Below are 19,693 nucleotides of genomic sequence, written 5' to 3'. Positions count from 1 at the left end.
AACGTCTTCGTATGTACGACAAACTCCCAAAACATTGTTGAGAACAAACTCCCAAAACATTGTTGAGAACAAACTCCCAAAACATTAGCTTGTTTTGGGAGTTGGTCTGTAGGTCTGTAGGAACACGCATCAGTGGTTTGGGACCTAAAGGTTTTAAGAAGGCAGTATTCAGACCCCTTGACTTTTCCCACATTTTGTTACGTTACAGCCTTATTCTAAAATGGATAAAAACACATAATACCCAATAATGACAACGCGAAAACAGGTTTTTAGAATTTTTTGCAAATGTATTAAAAAATAAAAAACAGAAATACCTTATTTACATAAATATTCAGACCCTTTGCTATGAGACTCGAAATTGAGCTCAGGTGAATCCTGTTTCCATTGATCATCCTTTATATGTTTCTACAACTTGATTGGAGTCCACCTGTGGTAAATTTAATTGATTGGACAAGATTTGAAAAGGCACACCCTGTCTATATAAAGGTCCCACAGTTGACAGTGCATGTCAGAGCAAAAACAAAGTCACAAGGTCGAAGGAATTGTCCGTAGAGCTCAGAGACAGGATTGTGTCGAGGCACAGATCTGGGGAAGGGTACCAAAAAATGTCTGCAGCATTGAAGGTCCCCAAGAACACAGTGGCCTCCATCATTCTTAAATGGAAGAAGTTTGGAACCACCAAGACTCTTCCTAGAGCAAACGGGGGAGAAGGGCCTTGGTCAGGGAGGTGACCAAGAACCCGACGGTCAGAACCCGACGGTCACTCTGACAGAGCTCTAGAGTTCCTCTGTGGAGATGGAGAACCTTCCAGAAGGAAAACCATCTCTGCAGCACTCCACTATTCAGGCCTTTACGGTCACAGCAAATGAACCTTCTTATTTCATCAACACTGTCAAATACAAGTCTATTAAGGCTATAATAATGTAGAAAACAAATCAAATGATTAATTATATGTAATTTATAAATGACATAGGGGAAAGAAAACTACGTTTTGACATTCATTTAGTCTCTAAACAGCAGCCTTTCTTTGCATCCTCTGGAGTGAGCATGTGAAACACCATAAATATCATGTCCATACAACCTAATGTTAGGGGCCGATAATAAACCCAGATGCTGATGGAGCCAAATATTCCCTCACCGTCTGTGTTCTGGAACAACCTTTAAAACCATCCTTGTCTGCGTCCCAAATGATTCTCTATTCCCTATTTAATGTACTACTTTTGTCTAAGGTAGTGCACTATATAGGGAATAAGGTGCCATTTGGGATGAAACCCTTGTCTCTTCTTAGTGAAGAACCTCTCTCAGGAGGCCAGTAAATTGTAGAGGTAAGGTATGCCTGCCGTAATGCTTGCCATAAATAATAATCCCATAAAACAAAGATAATGTCTGTGTCCAAAATCGCACCCTATTCCCTATGTAGTGCACTGCTTTTGACCAGGGCTCTACTCAAAAGTAGTGCACTACATAGGGAATTTCCTGAAATTAGGGACCAGCCAATCAACCTGTTGAGGGTATCATACCTGTATGGCAGGCTAGTTCAATTCTACCAAGGGAGGAGGCTTTAGCAGCCTGCAGGCTAATTCAGCCTCTCCTGAGTCTGAGGGGATGAGGTTACGTCCCAAATTAAACCCTATTCCCTTTACAGTGTACTACTATTGACCATAGGCCTCATAGGCTCTGCTCAAAAGTAGTCCACTATATAGAAAATAGGGTATCATTTGGGATGCAACCCAAGGAGGAAGAGAATCCAGATACTGCAGTGTGGCGACTCACTGAGTCCCAGACGGTCTATTAGAGACGCACGCACGCACGCACGCACGCACGCACGCACGCACGCACGCACGCACGCACGCACACAATTAGAGACTAGCTTTAATGTGAACCAATGAGCCTACAGGGAGCTGGGAGCTGCTGCTGCTGCCATGGCATCATGGCTCTCTCCTCTACTCTGTGTGTGTCTGCATGCGTCTGTGTGTTTTACAGTGGACCCTGGTGAATCAGAAACCCAGGATACCTCTCCTGTACAATATACAGATCCTCACTCAGACCATTCCTTCTCCTCCTGCATAGTAACTACCTCATAACATCTGAATGGGGATACTGATTACACAACCAAGAGCTCCACGCTGCTATAACAGACAAGATCTACCTACTGTACCATATCTCTAGCAGATCTTTAGTGTCGTCTTGCCAACTATGTTTTTGGCTATATACCGACAGCAGATGGTATTCATCCTAGGCCTGCATTGTAGCTTAACAAGTTAAATATAGCTAGAATCCTTAGTTGCTACATACATTTTTTTGGATTAATGATATATACCCATCGATTGTTGATGAATATAACTTATAAATGCCTCATGAGCTTAGTTCAACAGTCGTACCCCATCAGAACCCCAAATATAAGCTTGTTTTACTTGTTTGTAAACAATGTCAATGTAAACAATCACGGAATTGCCTCAAAACATGATTACAACTATTATTTGGATATCGTGGATGGTCAGTCCTCACATCCATAGTTTATGAATTTGAAAGTGGTTGAATTTCGCAAGGCTCATCCCTCAGCTTTTTACCTAAACAGGGGCGGGGTGTCCGCTTTGTTATTGTTTCAACTAAGGATTCTAAATTTAATCAGGACTTTTCTGTGTTTATTTATTTGAGAGCTTTGTGCGAAATACGGCTAGCCTCTCTAAACCTTTAATATCCTTGTGTTTAGGCAAGTATGACTTCACACTTGACTGGTCCATAATAAAATCACCAGATCAGCCAGAGTCCTCCACACACACACACGAGCACACATGCATACACACACACCACACAGTCTTTTGTTAGATTAGATTTTTCCTATTTCTCCAACACAGTTTAGTGATCAAACTATTCTGCATTACACACAGGTTGGGAACTAGAGAATGATATCAATACCATACTGTTCTCTCAATCGATACCTCAGAGTATTTGGGACAAGGTGCAAAGAGCTGAACCCCTCCCTCAGATCGAATGGAGACAGGCAGGAAGGCCTCAGGGTAAAGACAAACCACAAGTCTATGTAAACAAGGAGAGCAGTCAAGACTACCACCACCACCTCAGTGTCTTAGTGGAGGGAGAAAACAGGAAACAAAGATAAACAACATGCCATCTGATATAGCGTAGCCTGAAATTATTTTTGGTATGTCAGATTGCTCTGGCAATTCTCACATAGAAAGCTAATTGAGAGGAAGGGCGTTTGATATGCTTTTTACATTTGTATCACAAACAATTTTTGACAAAATCATGATGAAGTTGGCCATTTTAGGCCATTTGTAGACCTATACATGCCTCCTGTAAGACCCCTGACCCGATTCAGGAAACTAGGCATATGTCACAATTCACGACATTACAGGAGAGCAGTTTGAACGTAAAGATTTATTTTTTATCAAAATGTGTTTTTTTGGAACAAATGCCTTCTTGAACATGTGAACTTGCATGTGCCTTAATAACAAACTTGTATACCATCTATAAATATGAATTAAATTATTAAATTGCGAGCCTTGTTTGTTAAGCCACATGAAGAGACAGCAACCTTCCCACTAGCCATGATTGTCTGAGATAATGAGTGGGCTGGACATGCCGAGAGATGAGTTCGGATTGGTCTGCCATATAAAAGGCTTTTGTCCATTTGAGCTGGTCAGTCTGTGTTGGTAATCCTGTCGAACGCGGCTTTTTTAAATGTATCGTGTAGTGGAGCTGCATAATTATTGCTCTCCACTTTCTGGGGAATCAAGTTTTGAAATCAGTGGAATTAGAGTATGATACCTAAAGAGATGGGAAAACACCTGTTCCCTTATCACATCTTCAAACTAAGGGTATTTCAAATCAAAAATCAAATCAAAGTTTATTTGTCACGTGCGCCGAATACAACAGGTGTAGACCTTACAGTGAAATGCTTACTTACAGGCTCTAACCAACAGTGCAAAAAAGGTATTAGGTGAACAATAGGTAAGTAAAGAAATAAAAACAACAGTAAAAAGACAGTGAAAAATAATAGTGGCGAGGCTATATACAGTAGCGAGGCTACATACAGACACCGGTTAGTCGGGCTGATTGAGGTAGTATGTACATGTAGATATGGTTAAACTGACTATGCATATATGATGAACAGAGAGTAGCAGTAGCGTAAAAGAGGGGTTGGCGGGTGGTGGGTGGCGGGACACAATGTAGATAGCCCGGTTAGCCAATGTGTGGGAGCACTGGTTGGTCGGGCCAATTGAGGTAGTATGTACATGAATGTATAGTTAAAGTGACTGGGCATATATGATAAACAGAGAGTAGCAGCAGCGTAAAAGAGGGGTTGGGGGGGGGCACACAATGCAGATAGTCCGGGTAGCCATGATTACCTGTTCAGGAGTCTTATGGCTTGGGGGTAAAAACTGTTGAGAATACTTTTTGTCCTAGACTTGGCACTCCGGTACCGCTTGACTGGGGTGGCTGGGGTCTTTGACAATTTTTAGGGCCTTTCTCTGACACAGCCTGGTGTAGAGGTCCTGGATGGCAGGCTGCTTAGCCCCAGTGATGTACTGGGCCGTACGCACTACGCTCTGCAGCGCCTTGCGTCGGAGGCCAAGCAATTGCCGTACCAGGCAGTGATGCAACCAGTCAGGATGCTCTCGATGTTGTTGCTGTAGAACCTTTTGAGGATCTCAGGACCCATGCCAAGTCTTTATAGTTTCCTGAGTGGGAATAGGCTTTGTCGTGCCCTCTTCACGACTTGGTGTGTTTGGACCATTCTAGTTTGTTGGTGATGTGGACACCAAGGAACTTGAAGCTCTCAACCTATTCCACTACAGCCCCGTCGATGAGAATGGGGGCGTGCTTGTGCTCGGTCCTCCTTTTTCTGTAGTCCACAATCATCTCCTTAGTCTTGGTTACGTTGAGGGATAGGTTGTTATTCTGGCACCACCCGGCCAGGTCTCTGACCTCCTCCCTATAGGCTGTCTCGTCGTTGTCGGTGATCCGGCCTACCACTGTTGTGTCGTCTGCAAATTTAATGATGGTGTTGGAGTCGTGCCTGGCCATGCAGTCGTGGGTGAACAGGGAGTAGAGGAGGGGAATGAGCACGCACCCCCGGGGGGCCCCAATGTTGAAGATCAGCGTGGCAGATGTGTTGCTATCTTCCCTCACCACCTGGGGACGGCCCATCAGGAAGTCCAGGATCCAGTTGCAGAGGGAGATGTTTAGTCCCAGGATCCTTAGCTTAGTGATGAGCTTTGAGGGTACTATGGTGTTGAACGCTGAGCTGTAGTCAATGAATAGCATTCTCACATAGGTGTTCCTTTTGTCCAGGTGAGAAAGGGCAGTGTGGAGTGCAATTGAGATTGCATCATCTGTGGATCTGTTTGGGCGGTATGCAAATTGGAGTGGGTCTAGGGTTTCTGGGATAATGGTGTTGATGTGAGCCATTACCAGCCTTTCAAAGCACTTCATGGCTACGGAGGTGAGCGCTACGTGTCTGTAGTCACTTAGGCAGGTTGCCTTTGTGTTCTTGGGCACAGGGACTATGGTGGTCTGCTTGAAACATGTTGGCATTACAGACTCAATCAGGGACATGTTGAAAATGTCAGTGAAGACACCTGCCAGTTGGTCAGCACATGCGCAGAGCACACGTCCTGGTAATCCGTCTGGCCCCGCAGCCTTGTGAATGTTGACCTGTTTAAAGATCTACTCACGTCGGCTACGGAGAGCGTGATCACACAGTCGTCTGGAACAGCTGATGCTCTCATGCATGCCTCGGTGTTGCTTGCCTTGAAGCGAGCATAGAAGTGATTTAGCTCGTCTGGTAGGATTGTGTCACTGGGCAGCTCTCGGCTGTGCTTCCCTTTGTAGTCTGTAATAGTTTGCAAGCCCTGCCACATAAGATGAGCGTCGGAGCCGGTGTAGTATGATTCAATCTTAGCCCTGTATTGACGCTTTGCCTGTTTGATGGTTCGTCGCAGGGCATAGCAGGATTTCTTATAAGCTTCCGGGTTAGAGTCCCGCACCTCGAAAGTGGCAGCTCCACCCTTTAGCTCAGTGCGAATGTTGCCTGTAATCCATGGCTTCTGGTTGGGGTATGTACGTACAGTCACTGTGGGGACGACGTCCTCAATGCACTTATTGATAAAGCCAGTGACTGATGTGGTGTACTCCTTAATGCCATCGGAGAATCCCGAAACATGTTCCAGTCTGTGATAGCAAAACAGTCCTGTAGTTTAGCATCTGCTTCATCTGACCACTTTTTTATAGACCGAGTCACTGGTGCTTCCTGCTTTAATTTTTGCTTGTAAGCAGGAATCAGGGGGATAGAGTTGTGGTCGGATTTACCAAATGGAGGGCGAGGGAGAGCTTTGTACGCGTCTCTGTGTGTGGAGTACAGTTGATCTAGAATTTTTTTCCCCCTCCATGGCACATTTAACATGTTGATAGAAATTTGGTAGAACTGATTTAAGTTTCCCTGTATTAAAGTCTCTGGCCACTAGGAGCGCCGCCTCTGGGTGAGTGGTTTCCTGTTTGCTTATTTCCTTATACAGCTGACTTAGTGCCAGCATCTGTCTGTGGTGGTAAATAAACAGCCACGAAGAGTATAGCTGAAAACTCTCTAGCAAGTAGTGTGGCCTGCAATTTATCACAATATACTCTACTTCAGGCGAGCAAAATCGAGAGACTTCCTTAGATTTCGTGCACCAGCTTTTGTTTACAAATATGCACAGACCGCCCCCCTCGTCTTACCGGAGTGTTCTGTTCTATCTTGCCGGTGCAGCGTATATCCCTCTTGCTGAATATCCATGTCATCATTCAGCCACGATTCCGTGAAACAGGATATTACAGTTTTTGATGTCCCGTTGGTAGGATATTTGTGATCGTACCTCGTCTAATTTATTGTCCAATGATTGCACGTTGGTGAGTAATATTGACGGTAACAGCAGATTTCCCAATCGCCTTCTACTGATCCTTCCTCCTCTTGCAAATAACGGGGATGTTGGCCTTGGCGGGTGTTAGGAGAGTGTCCTGTGCGTCCTGCTTGTTGAATAATTTTTTTTGTCTTATCCGAGGTGAGTGATCGCTGTCCTGATATCCAGAAGCTCTTTTTTTTGCCGTAAGATGGGTTGCAGAAACATTATGTACAAAATAAGTTACAAATAACGCGAAAACCCCCCCACATAATAGCAGAATTGGTTGGGAGCCCGTAAAACTGCTGCCATTTCTTCCGGCGCCATTTTTATTATCATTTCATTATTCATTATTATTTGTGGCATGCATCCATGACAGGGAGACGCATCCATCATGCATGATGATGTATAAGGGTAAGATAGTCTAGCGTTAGCTAGCTACATTTTCAGATATTACACGTTTTTACAGAAAGTGGTTTCATTTCAAGCTAAAGTGTACTGTTAGCTATCCCTAGCTAACGTTAGGTGGCTGGCTTGTTAGCTAATGTGATGTGTGTGATCTTACATGTTTTTTACCCAGCTAGGTTAATTCTTTACCTAGGTAGCTAGCTACATGTCTTAAGCTAAAGTGTACAACACCCGTTGAATATGGCTGGTGTCAGTAAACTTCGGCAAAAAATTATGAAATTGTTGCCAGCAGAGCTGGTTAGGCTGTTTTCATGTTATCCAGAGGTAAACAAATCATTGGCCAGAGTGTCAAGTGTGCGCTCTGAACGCAAGGAGATGGGTGGGGCTAAAGCTTAAGAGGGGGTAAAATGATGCTGAATGGGTGTAGACAAAGAAGAGCTCTCTCACCGAAACACTAAAATGGCATTTTCTCAAAACTTAGTTTACAAGTTGATCAACTTTCATAGCAGAATTACTTTCCCATTGTTCCTCAAATGTAGTGTATGATTTACCATTTTGTAGCTTTGAGTCTCTACTTCTATCCAATGTAAAAAACAGAAATTAAAATGTTGCTGCTACATAAGACCGAATCCAGGTGGTGAGTCACCTATGATCCGTGAAGGTACATGACACAGACAACATCTTGGTGTCATTGTTCTCTCAAACATGGAGAATGTCTAGATTCTGAAAACAAAAATTACATTCATTCAACATTAAAATTACTAATATGAACTTTGGATTTTGTTCATTTTAAAACATATTGTTTTAAACAATATACTCTACAAGTTGGCCTACATCACATTTCCAGAGTGGGTGCTCTTCTACTTTTTAAGTTCTGATCCATTTTATGAGCACCACCAACAAAGTGAATGGGAAAATGGATTCAAAGGGAACTCCCTCTGTTGGTGATTTGCTGAATGTGGAATCCTAAAGGAGTGATGTGACTAGCTAATGACCTGTAATGTCATTTTCTATGTATAAAATGGGTAATGTCTTCAAAATTAGCAGAAAACCCACTGAATATATTCTTCCAAACAATATGTCGAAAAATAAGCAACATTGAAAAGGGTAGTTTTTAGGTATTCATATTAATAGTTTTAATGTTGAATCTATTAATGGACACTCCATATTTTAGAGCACACTATAAGGAGTACAATGGCACCAAAATGCTGTCTGTATCATGTGTTGTTCACGGATCATAGGGTCTTACAAAAGGCATATATACATGTAGGTCTAAAAAGGGCCTAAAATGAGCACTTTCATCAAAAAAAACATGTCTGATAAGTTTCTATGAGAGAATTGACAGAATAATCTGAGATACCAAAAATATATTTGGGCCTTCTTGGTGTGGAATCGCCCGTTATTGTTCACACCCTGGAAATAGTTGGTAAGTATACACCAAACACAATAATTTAGATAGCCAACAGTTTTCCAGATTGAATGCTTTGTAAGATAACAACTGTTGTAGAAAAAAACCATGTATTATTTAAGGATTACTTTTATTTAACTATTGACCTCATCTAAAGGCAATGGTGGCAAAAATTGACAATAAATAAACCTGTTATTTACATCTCAGACAGAGTTTGATTCACAGGGTCTGGGCATTTTACACCCCAAATTATACATTTGGTCACACATTGTAGACTGATTTCACACTGTTCCTCAACTACCTGAAAAGAAAATATCTGTTTACCGACTGTGTTTGACACCATGCAGCCTCCTCCACGTCACCCCACATTAGCGGAAGAAAATACTTCACCCTAACAGCCCAGCAGCCACCCGCCCGTCTCTGTCTTTATCCGTCTCTCACTCAGCCTAAGCTTCTGTCTCAGTGCTTCTTAACTAGTGTTGTCTCCAGGAAGACAAGGCAAGGCGATGCTGAGCTCAGCAGTGCTGTTAACTGAGGTGATGACGACTCAAGTCTCAGTAAACTCCAACCTCCTCCACAGCACAGCACACATATCTGGAATGCAATTAAAAGATAGTCGCAAGTATCTAGACCTGACGACTAGTTATTATGTCTTTGTCACTCAATTAACACATTAAGTCTGTATCCTATGGGCCCTGGTCAAAAGTAGTGCACTTCAAAGGGAATAGGGTGCCATATGAGAAGCAGTCTAAAACATTAAAACCGAGCTCCGTTTTGCTTAGCTTTAACCTTCCTACAGTGGTCTCAAATAGGACACTGAATCATCTCGACTCAGATGTTCGCAGCAAGGCCAGATCCTGTATTTCTGCTACTGGCGGTGTTTATATCGGGTTGCATTCTTTATTTATACTTCAGTCAAATTTGACTTGCTACCTGCACACTCAGTATTATAAAAACAAACTCTCGTCATAGGCTGAGCAATAGGTTTGAGGTCGTACGCTCCTTACGTAAGATAGTGAAATACAGACCTCTCCCAGCTACCCAGCACTAAGACATTATACACAAGTCACATAGCCTTCATACAAGTACACGTACAGTTAGTCACGCAAACACACACGGACGAACAAACACATACCCCCCCAACACATACACAGTCCATAAGTCAACTGCAATATCTACAGGCAGAGGCTCTTCAACTAGCTTCGCTGACAGGCGGTGTCCGTGCCTACACTGCTAACGCATGAACATGGTCCCTACAGACAGCAGGGCCAGTAAAGGCCAGTCAGTCCTAAGGATAACCAGAGCAGGGTGATGGAGACATGTACAAACATCAGGCAAACCAATCATGTCTCAGCTTTGTATTTTCCCTCATGACTCTGCATACGACCCATTGACTAAAGCTGATTATCCTCCCACACATTCCTCTCCTCAAGGCTGCATAACTCAACCTAACTCCCAACAACACAACCTTCCCTAGAATAATATCACTATGATCTACACAGCTTCTGGCTATATATGACCTGACCACCCTTTCCCTCCCATCTCCCACCTGTCAGACTGTCTGCTATGATATGTTCCTTCTAGGAATGTGTCATTGCACTGTTAGTTGCTATTGTTGGGTAGAAGTAAGTGTCTAAGACAGAGTTCTGTTGAACAATTAGCAGGCTATAGCAGTGGGGAAACGAGGCAGGCAGTTAAACAATAGATCAGTCTGTCACAAAATCGAGTGTCTGTGCTCAATGGTAAATTAGCTCACGAATATATGTGTGTGTGTGTGTGTGTGTGTGTGTGTGTGTGTGTGTGTGTGTGTGTGTGTGTGTGTGTGTGTGTGTGTGTGTGTGTGTGTGTGTCAGACATCTGAATCAGTATTGGTCTTGTGGGTTGTTGATTTCATGCAGCACCTTATTTCTTCAAATATCACGTCGACCAACACTTCATCGCCCCGTTACCAGGCAACTACCACTTGTGTCAAAAAACAACAACAAAACATCACTCATTCCATCGCTGAATTTCCATCCATTTTTCAGAAGATGTTAGACTTAAAATGATACTACCAGTGTTATTTCCCTCTTATTCAAGCCCGAAAGTCTGAATTCTTTTTTCTCTTCAGCGCAAACCTCAAAGAAACCTTCCGTTTGTCATCCTGTGAAGAAAACGCAAAATAATAATACTTTCGTCTAGCACTGACTTTCTCTCCATTTCCTCTCACCCTCTTCTGGGAAAATAGCTCTTTGTACTTTCCAACAAGAGTGCTAAAGATCAATCCAATTCCACAGTCATGAATAAAATGTCACTTTGTCTTTTGATACAGAACTATGACATTTCAAGGGTCTGCCAAAAAGGTTAAATTAAGATATTCCTCTTTCTAGGGACCAGGAGGGGGGGGGGGGTTCTTCTCTTCCAATGAGTGTAAGTAGTTCTCAGTCACTGATACTAAGAGCGTAATAGTTACTTTTCTCATTTTAGATGTTTCTTTTGCAAATTTTTATGCATCTTAGCAGCCTGGTTGATTGTACCGTTGTGGTGTGTGTGGAAACAACATGTATCCTAATGACTGGTGAAAAAACAAAAGCCTGAATGAGAAACTAAGCTACATAGTAAACTGTGTTAAAAGTAATTAGTCTAACTATTTTCACCCAGAAAAAGATCCCATATCATCGGTCCCCAAAGTAAAATTCAGAAAAATTATTTATAACTTTGTTCTGGTCCCCCGATCATCCGCTCAAGAAAAAAAATCGCCTGCGGCTGAATGTAATTGGAATAGAGAATAGGGTGATATTTGAGACACATACTCGCATGAACAGAGTAAATTACCATATATAGGCATAGTTTACTTCCATTATTACATCCAACAGTGTCTTCACTCTCTCTGACCTGATGGAATATATCATCATCTATCGTTGCCAGATGCGGCAGCAGCTCTGACTCTGGGATATATCATCAGAACATCCTCTCTGACTCTGGGATATATCAGCTCTGACTCTGGGGTATATCATCCTCTCTGACTCTGGGGTATATCATCCTCTCTGACTCTGGGGTATAGCATCAGCTCTGACTCTGGGGTATAGCATCAGCTCTGACTCTGGGGTATATCATACGCTCTGAATATGGGGTATAGCATCAGCTCTGACGCTAGGGTATATCATACGCTCTGAATCTGGGGTATATCATACGCTCTGACTCTGGGGGATATCATACGCTCTGACTCTGGGGGATATCATACGCTCTGACTCTGGGGGATATCATACGCTCTGACTCTGGGGGATATCATACGCTCTGACTCTGGGGGATATCATACGCTCTGACTCTGGGGGATATCATACGCTCTGACTCTGGGGTATATCATACGCTCTGACTCTGGGGTATATCATACGCTCTGACTCTGGGGTATATCATACGCTCTGACTCTGGGGTATATCATACGCTCTGACTCTGGGGTATATCATACGCTCTGACTCTGGGGTATATCATACGCTCTGACTCTGGGGTATATCATACGCTCTGACTCTGGGGTATATCATACGCTCTGACTCTGGGGTATATCATACGCTCTGACTCTGGGGTATATCATACGCTCTGACTCTGGGGTATATCATACGCTCTGACTCTGGGGTATATCATACGCTCTGACTCTGGGGTATATCATACGCTCTGACTCTGGGGTATTGCATCAGCTCTGACTCTGGGGTATAGCATCAGCTCTGACTCTGGGGTATTGCATCAGCTCTGACTCTGGGGTATATCATCAGAACATCTCTGACCTTGGGATGTATAATCCTCTCTGACTCTGGGGTATATCATCAGAACATCTCTGACCTTGGGATATATAATCCGCTCTGACTCTGGGGTATATCATACGCTCTGAATATGGAGTATAGCATCAGCTCTGACGCTAGGGTATATCATACGCTCTGACTCTGGGGTATATCATACGCTCTGACTCTGGGGTATAGCATACGCTCTGACTCTGGGGTATAGCATACGCTCTGACTCTGGGGTATAGCATCAGCTCTGACTCTGGGGTATAGCATCAGCTCTGACTCTGGGGTATAGCATCAGCTCTGACTCTGGGGTATAGCATCAGCTCTGACTCTGGGGTATAGCATCAGCTCTGACTCTGGGGTATATCATCAGATCATCTCTGACCTTGGGATGTATAATCCTCTCTGACTCTGGGGTATATCATACGCTCTGACTCTGGGGTATATCATACGCTCTGACTCTGGGGTATAGCATCAGCTCATCTCTGACCTTGGGATGTATAATCCTCTCTGACTCTGGGGTATATCATACGCCCTGACTCTGGGGTAAATCATACGCCCTGACTCTGGGGTAAATCATACGCCCTGACTCTGGGGTAAATCATACGCCCTGACTCTGGGGTATATCATACGCCCTGACTCTGGGGTATATCATACGCCCTGACTCTGGGGTATATCATACGCCCTGACTCTGGGGTATATCATACGCCCTGACTCTGGGGTATATCATACGCCCTGACTCTGGGGTATATCATACGCCCTGACTCTGGGGTATATCATACGCCCTGACTCTGGGGTATATCATACGCCCTGACTCTGGGGTATATCATACGCCCTGACTCTGGGGTATATCATACGCCCTGACTCTGGGGTATATCATACGCCCTGACTCTGGGGTATATCATACGCCCTGACTCTGGGGTATATCATACGCCCTGACTCTGGGGTATATCATACGCCCTGACTCTGGGGTATATCATACGCCCTGACTCTGGGGTATATCATACGCCCTGACTCTGGGGTATATCATACGCCCTGACTCTGGGGTATATCATACGCCCTGACTCTGGGGTATATCATACGCCCTGACTCTGGGGTATATCATACGCCCTGACTCTGGGGTATATCATACGCCCTGACTCTGGGGTATATCATACGCCCTGACTCTGGGGTATATCATACGCCCTGACTCTGGGGTATATCATACGCCCTGACTCTGGGGTATATCATACGCCCTGACTCTGGGGTATATCATACGCCCTGACTCTGGGGTATATCATACGCCCTGACTCTGGGGTATATCATACGCCCTGACTCTGGGGTATATCATACGCCCTGACTCTGGGGTATATCATACGCCCTGACTCTGGGGTATATCATACGCCCTGACTCTGGGGTATATCATACGCCCTGACTCTGGGGTATATCATACGCCCTGACTCTGGGGTATATCATACGCCCTGACTCTGGGGTATATCATACGCCCTGACTCTGGGGTATATCATACGCCCTGACTCTGGGGTATATCATACGCCCTGACTCTGGGGTATATCATACGCCCTGACTCTGGGGTATATCATACGCCCTGACTCTGGGGTATATCATACGCCCTGACTCTGGGGTATATCATACGCCCTGACTCTGGGGTATATCATACGCCCTGACTCTGGGGTATATCATACGCCCTGACTCTGGGGTATATCATACGCCCTGACTCTGGGGTATATCATACGCCCTGACTCTGGGGTATATCATACGCCCTGACTCTGGGGTATATCATACGCCCTGACTCTGGGGTATATCATACGCCCTGACTCTGGGGTATATCATACGCCCTGACTCTGGGGTATATCATACGCCCTGACTCTGGGGTATATCATACGCCCTGACTCTGGGGTATATCATACGCCCTGACTCTGGGGTATATCATACGCCCTGACTCTGGGGTATATCATACGCCCTGACTCTGGGGTATATCATACGCCCTGACTCTGGGGTATATCATACGCCCTGACTCTGGGGTATATCATACGCCCTGACTCTGGGGTATATCATACGCCCTGACTCTGGGGTATATCATACGCCCTGACTCTGGGGTATATCATACGCCCTGACTCTGGGGTATATCATACGCCCTGACTCTGGGGTATATCATACGCCCTGACTCTGGGGTATATCATACGCCCTGACTCTGGGGTATATCATACGCCCTGACTCTGGGGTATATCATACGCCCTGACTCTGGGGTATATCATACGCCCTGACTCTGGGGTATATCATACGCCCTGACTCTGGGGTATATCATACGCCCTGACTCTGGGGTATATCATACGCCCTGACTCTGGGGTATATCATACGCCCTGACTCTGGGGTATATCATACGCCCTGACTCTGGGGTATATCATACGCCCTGACTCTGGGGTATATCATACGCCCTGACTCTGGGGTATATCATACGCCCTGACTCTGGGGTATATCATACGCCCTGACTCTGGGGTATATCATACGCCCTGACTCTGGGGTATATCATACGCCCTGACTCTGGGGTATATCATACGCCCTGACTCTGGGGTATATCATACGCCCTGACTCTGGGGTATATCATACGCCCTGACTCTGGGGTATATCATACGCCCTGACTCTGGGGTATATCATACGCCCTGACTCTGGGGTATATCATACGCCCTGACTCTGGGGTATATCATACGCCCTGACTCTGGGGTATATCATACGCCCTGACTCTGGGGTATATCATACGCCCTGACTCTGGGGTATATCATACGCCCTGACTCTGGGGTATATCATACGCCCTGACTCTGGGGTATATCATACGCCCTGACTCTGGGGTATATCATACGCCCTGACTCTGGGGTATATCATACGCCCTGACTCTGGGGTATATCATACGCCCTGACTCTGGGGTATATCATACGCCCTGACTCTGGGGTATATCATACGCCCTGACTCTGGGGTATATCATACGCCCTGACTCTGGGGTATATCATACGCCCTGACTCTGGGGTATATCATACGCCCTGACTCTGGGGTATATCATACGCCCTGACTCTGGGGTATATCATACGCCCTGACTCTGGGGTATATCATACGCCCTGACTCTGGGGTATATCATACGCCCTGACTCTGGGGTATATCATACGCCCTGACTCTGGGGTATATCATACGCCCTGACTCTGGGGTATATCATACGCTCTGACTCTGGGGTATATCATACGCTCTGACTCTGGGGTATATCATACGCTCTGACTCTGGGGACTTGGGGTATATCATACGCTCTGACTCTGGGGTATATCATACGCTCTGACTCTGGGGTATATCATACGCTCTGACTCTGGGGTATATCATACGCTCTGACTCTGGGGTATATCATACGCTCTGACTCTGGGGTATATCATACGCTCTGACTCTGGGGTATATCATACGCTCTGACTCTGGGGTATATCATACGCTCTGACTCTGGGGTATATCATACGCTCTGACTCTGGGGTATATCATACGCTCTGACTCTGGGGTATTGCATCAGCTCTGACTCTGGGGTATTGCATCAGCTCTGACTCTGGGGTATATCATACGCTCTGAATATGGGGTATAGCATCAGCTCTGACGCTAGGGTATAGCATCAGCTCTGACTCTGGGGTATAGCATCAGCTCTGACTCTGGGGTATACAGCTCTGACTCTGGGGTATATCATCAGAACATCTCTGACCTTGGGATGTATAATCCTCTCTGACTCTGGGGTATATCATCAGCTCTGACTCTGGGGTATATTATACGCTCTGACTCTGGGGTATAGCATACGCTCTGACTCTGGGGTATAGCATACGCTCTGACTCTGGGGTACAGCGTCAGCGCTGACTTTGGGGTTCACCGTCAGCTCTGACTCTGGGGTACACCGTCCGCTCTGACTCTGGGGTACACCGTCCTCTCTGACTCTGGGGTACACCGTCCTCTCTGACTCTGGGGTACATCGTCAGCTCTGACTCTGGGGTACATCGTCAGCTCTGACTCTGGGGTACATCGTCAGCTCTGACTCTGGGGTACATCGTCAGCTCTGACTCTGGGGTACATCGTCAGCTCTGACTCTGGGGTACATCGTCAGCTCTGACTCTGGGGTACATCGTCAGCTCTGACTCTGACTCTCTGACTCTTTGGTATATCATCTCTGACTGGGATATATCATCAGCACAACTGCATACTCAAACAAAAACGATCATAATGGGGGAAAAATATGAATAAAAAAAGTTGCAAAAAGAGGAGAGAAGACAGGAATAAACCATTGTGCTCGTATAGAAGGTGTAGTCATGCTGAAACCAAACGTGGTGGGAACGAAAACTAGCCTACACTGAGAGAATATAATACAGCGTAGTACAAGGCTTGTTCTACAGTAGGACAATAGAAACCATGTCCCTGATGATGAATGGTTGTAGGCTCCTGTAAAGAAACATAACTAGAATGCTTCTAAAAACAGCTTGACGAACAATCACCAGATTCCAAGTCAGATAATAGACATTAAACATGTCCCGTCCCAAGCACTCAACCTTTAGTAGAGGCTGAGTAGGCAGCAAGGATTTAGTTTGCTGGTGAAAATACTTCTACATATAAGCCTAGCTAGCTACACTGCTCAACAAAACACTGTTCTCACTATTGGACCTGGTAAAAGACCTGAGGAAATGTATGCTAATAATAGACCCATAGAACCACTATACAATACAACATATAGCAGGCCAGGTTTGTACAGCACAGAAGCTTTTCAAGAAAAGAATACATGATTTCCTTGATATGAAATAGCATGGTCTGGTAAACAAAACTAGTATTGTCCTATAAGTAATTCCTATGCCTCCTGTCCACTACTCTGTCCGACACATGACAAGAAAGACATTACAGACAAAATCTTTACAATTGACATACATTTCCAACATTAACATGTAGTGTAGTGGAAAAAAAGTCTGAATAATTGTCCTATTGCATGGCTGAAAATACAAGTGAGTGGTGTGAAACTACAATAAGCCATTTCCATGCTTCCTGTCAACTACTCTTTTGAGTGGTCTGAAACTACAATCTAGCCTATAGTCATGAATCTTGTCCTTGAGGCAAAAAAAATTCCACTAGATGGGCCAGCTGCAAAAAAAACAAAAAAACAAACCAAATATATATATATACACATATACATACATACATACATACACACACACACACACACACACACACACACACACACACACACACACACACACACACACACACACACACACACACACACACACACACACACACACACACACACACACACACACACACACACACACACACACACACACACACACACTACCGGTCAAATGTTTTAAAACACCTTCTCATTCCAGGGTTTTTCTTTATATTTTACTATTTTCTAATAATCATGAAGACATCAGTGAAGACATCAAAACACATATGGAATCATTTAGTAAACAAATCAAAATATATTTTATATTTGAGATTCTTGAAATAGCCACCCTTTTCATTGAATATATGCTTTTTGGTCTTAATTTAAGGTTAGAGTTAGGAATTAGAGTCAGCAGTGTGGTTAAGGTTAGGGTTAAGATTAGGGTTAAGCATTAAGGTTAGGGTTAAGATTAGGGTTAAGATTAGGGTTCGGGTTAAGGTTAGGGTTAGGGTTAAGCATTAAGGTTAGGGTTAAGATTAGGGTTAAGCATTAAGGTTAGGGTTAAGATTAGGGTTATGTTTAAAATCAGATTTTAGGACTTTGTGGCTGTGCCAGCTAGTGACAACTCTGCAGGGCAGCCTCCAGATTCATGATGAGAAAAAGGTTGAACATGCAATACATCTTGTCAACAGCAACCTTTAAGCACAGTATCTTATTGATACATCAAATGTGTGATTCGTCCTGTTTCTTTTTGTAATATCCCTTGTTGTATGGTGTGTTTCCATGTGATTTAATTCCCACATCCATACTGCCTGCTTTAAAAGGTACAGACTGCGATTAAACTTCTTGTCGTTTGTAAACAACAGAGTAATAAAACCATATATTTTGGGTCATAATAAAGACAGACAGTGGTGCTAAACTCATTATATTCTTCAGGAATCAATCATTGAAATGACCATTAAACAGCTTCCCAAATCCCAGACTGCCCGCTTTAGTTCCAGCTCTCCCTTCTCTGAGACTCTCCCCTCAGCCCACTCTGACTGGGAGGCTGGATGAGAAGGCTGAATTTCTGCTGGCCCTGACAGGACCCAATCCCTCATCTGCTGGGATTTATGGAAGAAAATCAAAGTTGTTCAGCTCCTACATCTCATCTCACACACACACACACACACACACACACACACACACACACACACACACACACACACACACACACACACACACACACACACACACACACACACACACACACACACACACACACACACACACAAACACAAACACAGCATTTCGTGTCAGTGTTTGTGCTCTGAAGGATCTAACAGAGACATCCATCCATCACCTGAGCCATTTCCACGGCAGGCAGACAGGGTCTGTTTATGGGATGTATGGCCACATTTGGATGGTAGCAGAGTGCGTGTGTAAAAGCGGGGATGAGACAGAGAGAGAGAAAGAGAGACAGAGAGAGAGAAAGAGAGTTTGAGTTTTAAAGAACCTTTATTGGGTCTGGGAACCAACAGCCCAATAAAGGCTCAAACAACAACACAGATCTCATGGGGTGTCCAGGCTAACCAAGATAGTAAGGATTTTACGGTTTTCTTTTGTCATCAGTGCTTCAAGATCTGCCAACTGCTCACGTGGACAAGAGAATGCTATACGTCCAAAGGCTTTCCCATGATCTACTGTCCCAACAATGTTGTGAAGCTGTAGTTTACACTGAGTGTCTGTGAATCCCATCAGCACAGCCTTCTTCTCCTCATTGCTCTCTTTCACCTTCATCCCCAGAAGGGAGGAGCAGCAGTGTATTGATTCCTGCAAGTCCCTGCCGGACTCACCTTCTGTATGGGATCATTGGGAGGCTGTTCTTTGTCCACTAGGTAGAAGTGATAACCTCATGGGGCCTCAGCCAGAAAAAGGCCTTTCCAACCTCAGTGAGGGGATAACTAAGGGCCAACCAAGCTGCTTAGCATTGCTGACAGCCTACATAATTGCCTACATAATTATAGATCAGTTCAGCCACAAAGCGACCATCCTCTGGCCCAAAGTCGACCATTGC

General features: G+C 44.5%; 1 protein-coding gene and 1 pseudogene across 1 annotated transcript in view; both read right to left on the bottom strand.

The window, feature by feature from the left end:
• Positions 1-19,693, bottom strand: part of LOC120066347 (transmembrane protein 263-like) — a 44,750-nt gene that overhangs the window by 6,590 nt on the left and 18,467 nt on the right. The window lies entirely within an intron of this gene.
• LOC120066346 overlaps positions 19,189-19,693 on the bottom strand; it is a 663-nt pseudogene continuing 158 nt past the window's right edge.

The sequence above is a fragment of the Salvelinus namaycush genome, chromosome 21 (genome assembly GCF_016432855.1).
Source record: "Salvelinus namaycush isolate Seneca chromosome 21, SaNama_1.0, whole genome shotgun sequence".
Taxonomy (NCBI): Eukaryota; Metazoa; Chordata; class Actinopteri; order Salmoniformes; family Salmonidae; genus Salvelinus; species Salvelinus namaycush.
The sequence above is the reverse complement of the archived record's forward strand: the minus strand, read 5'-3'. Positions and strand labels throughout refer to the sequence as shown.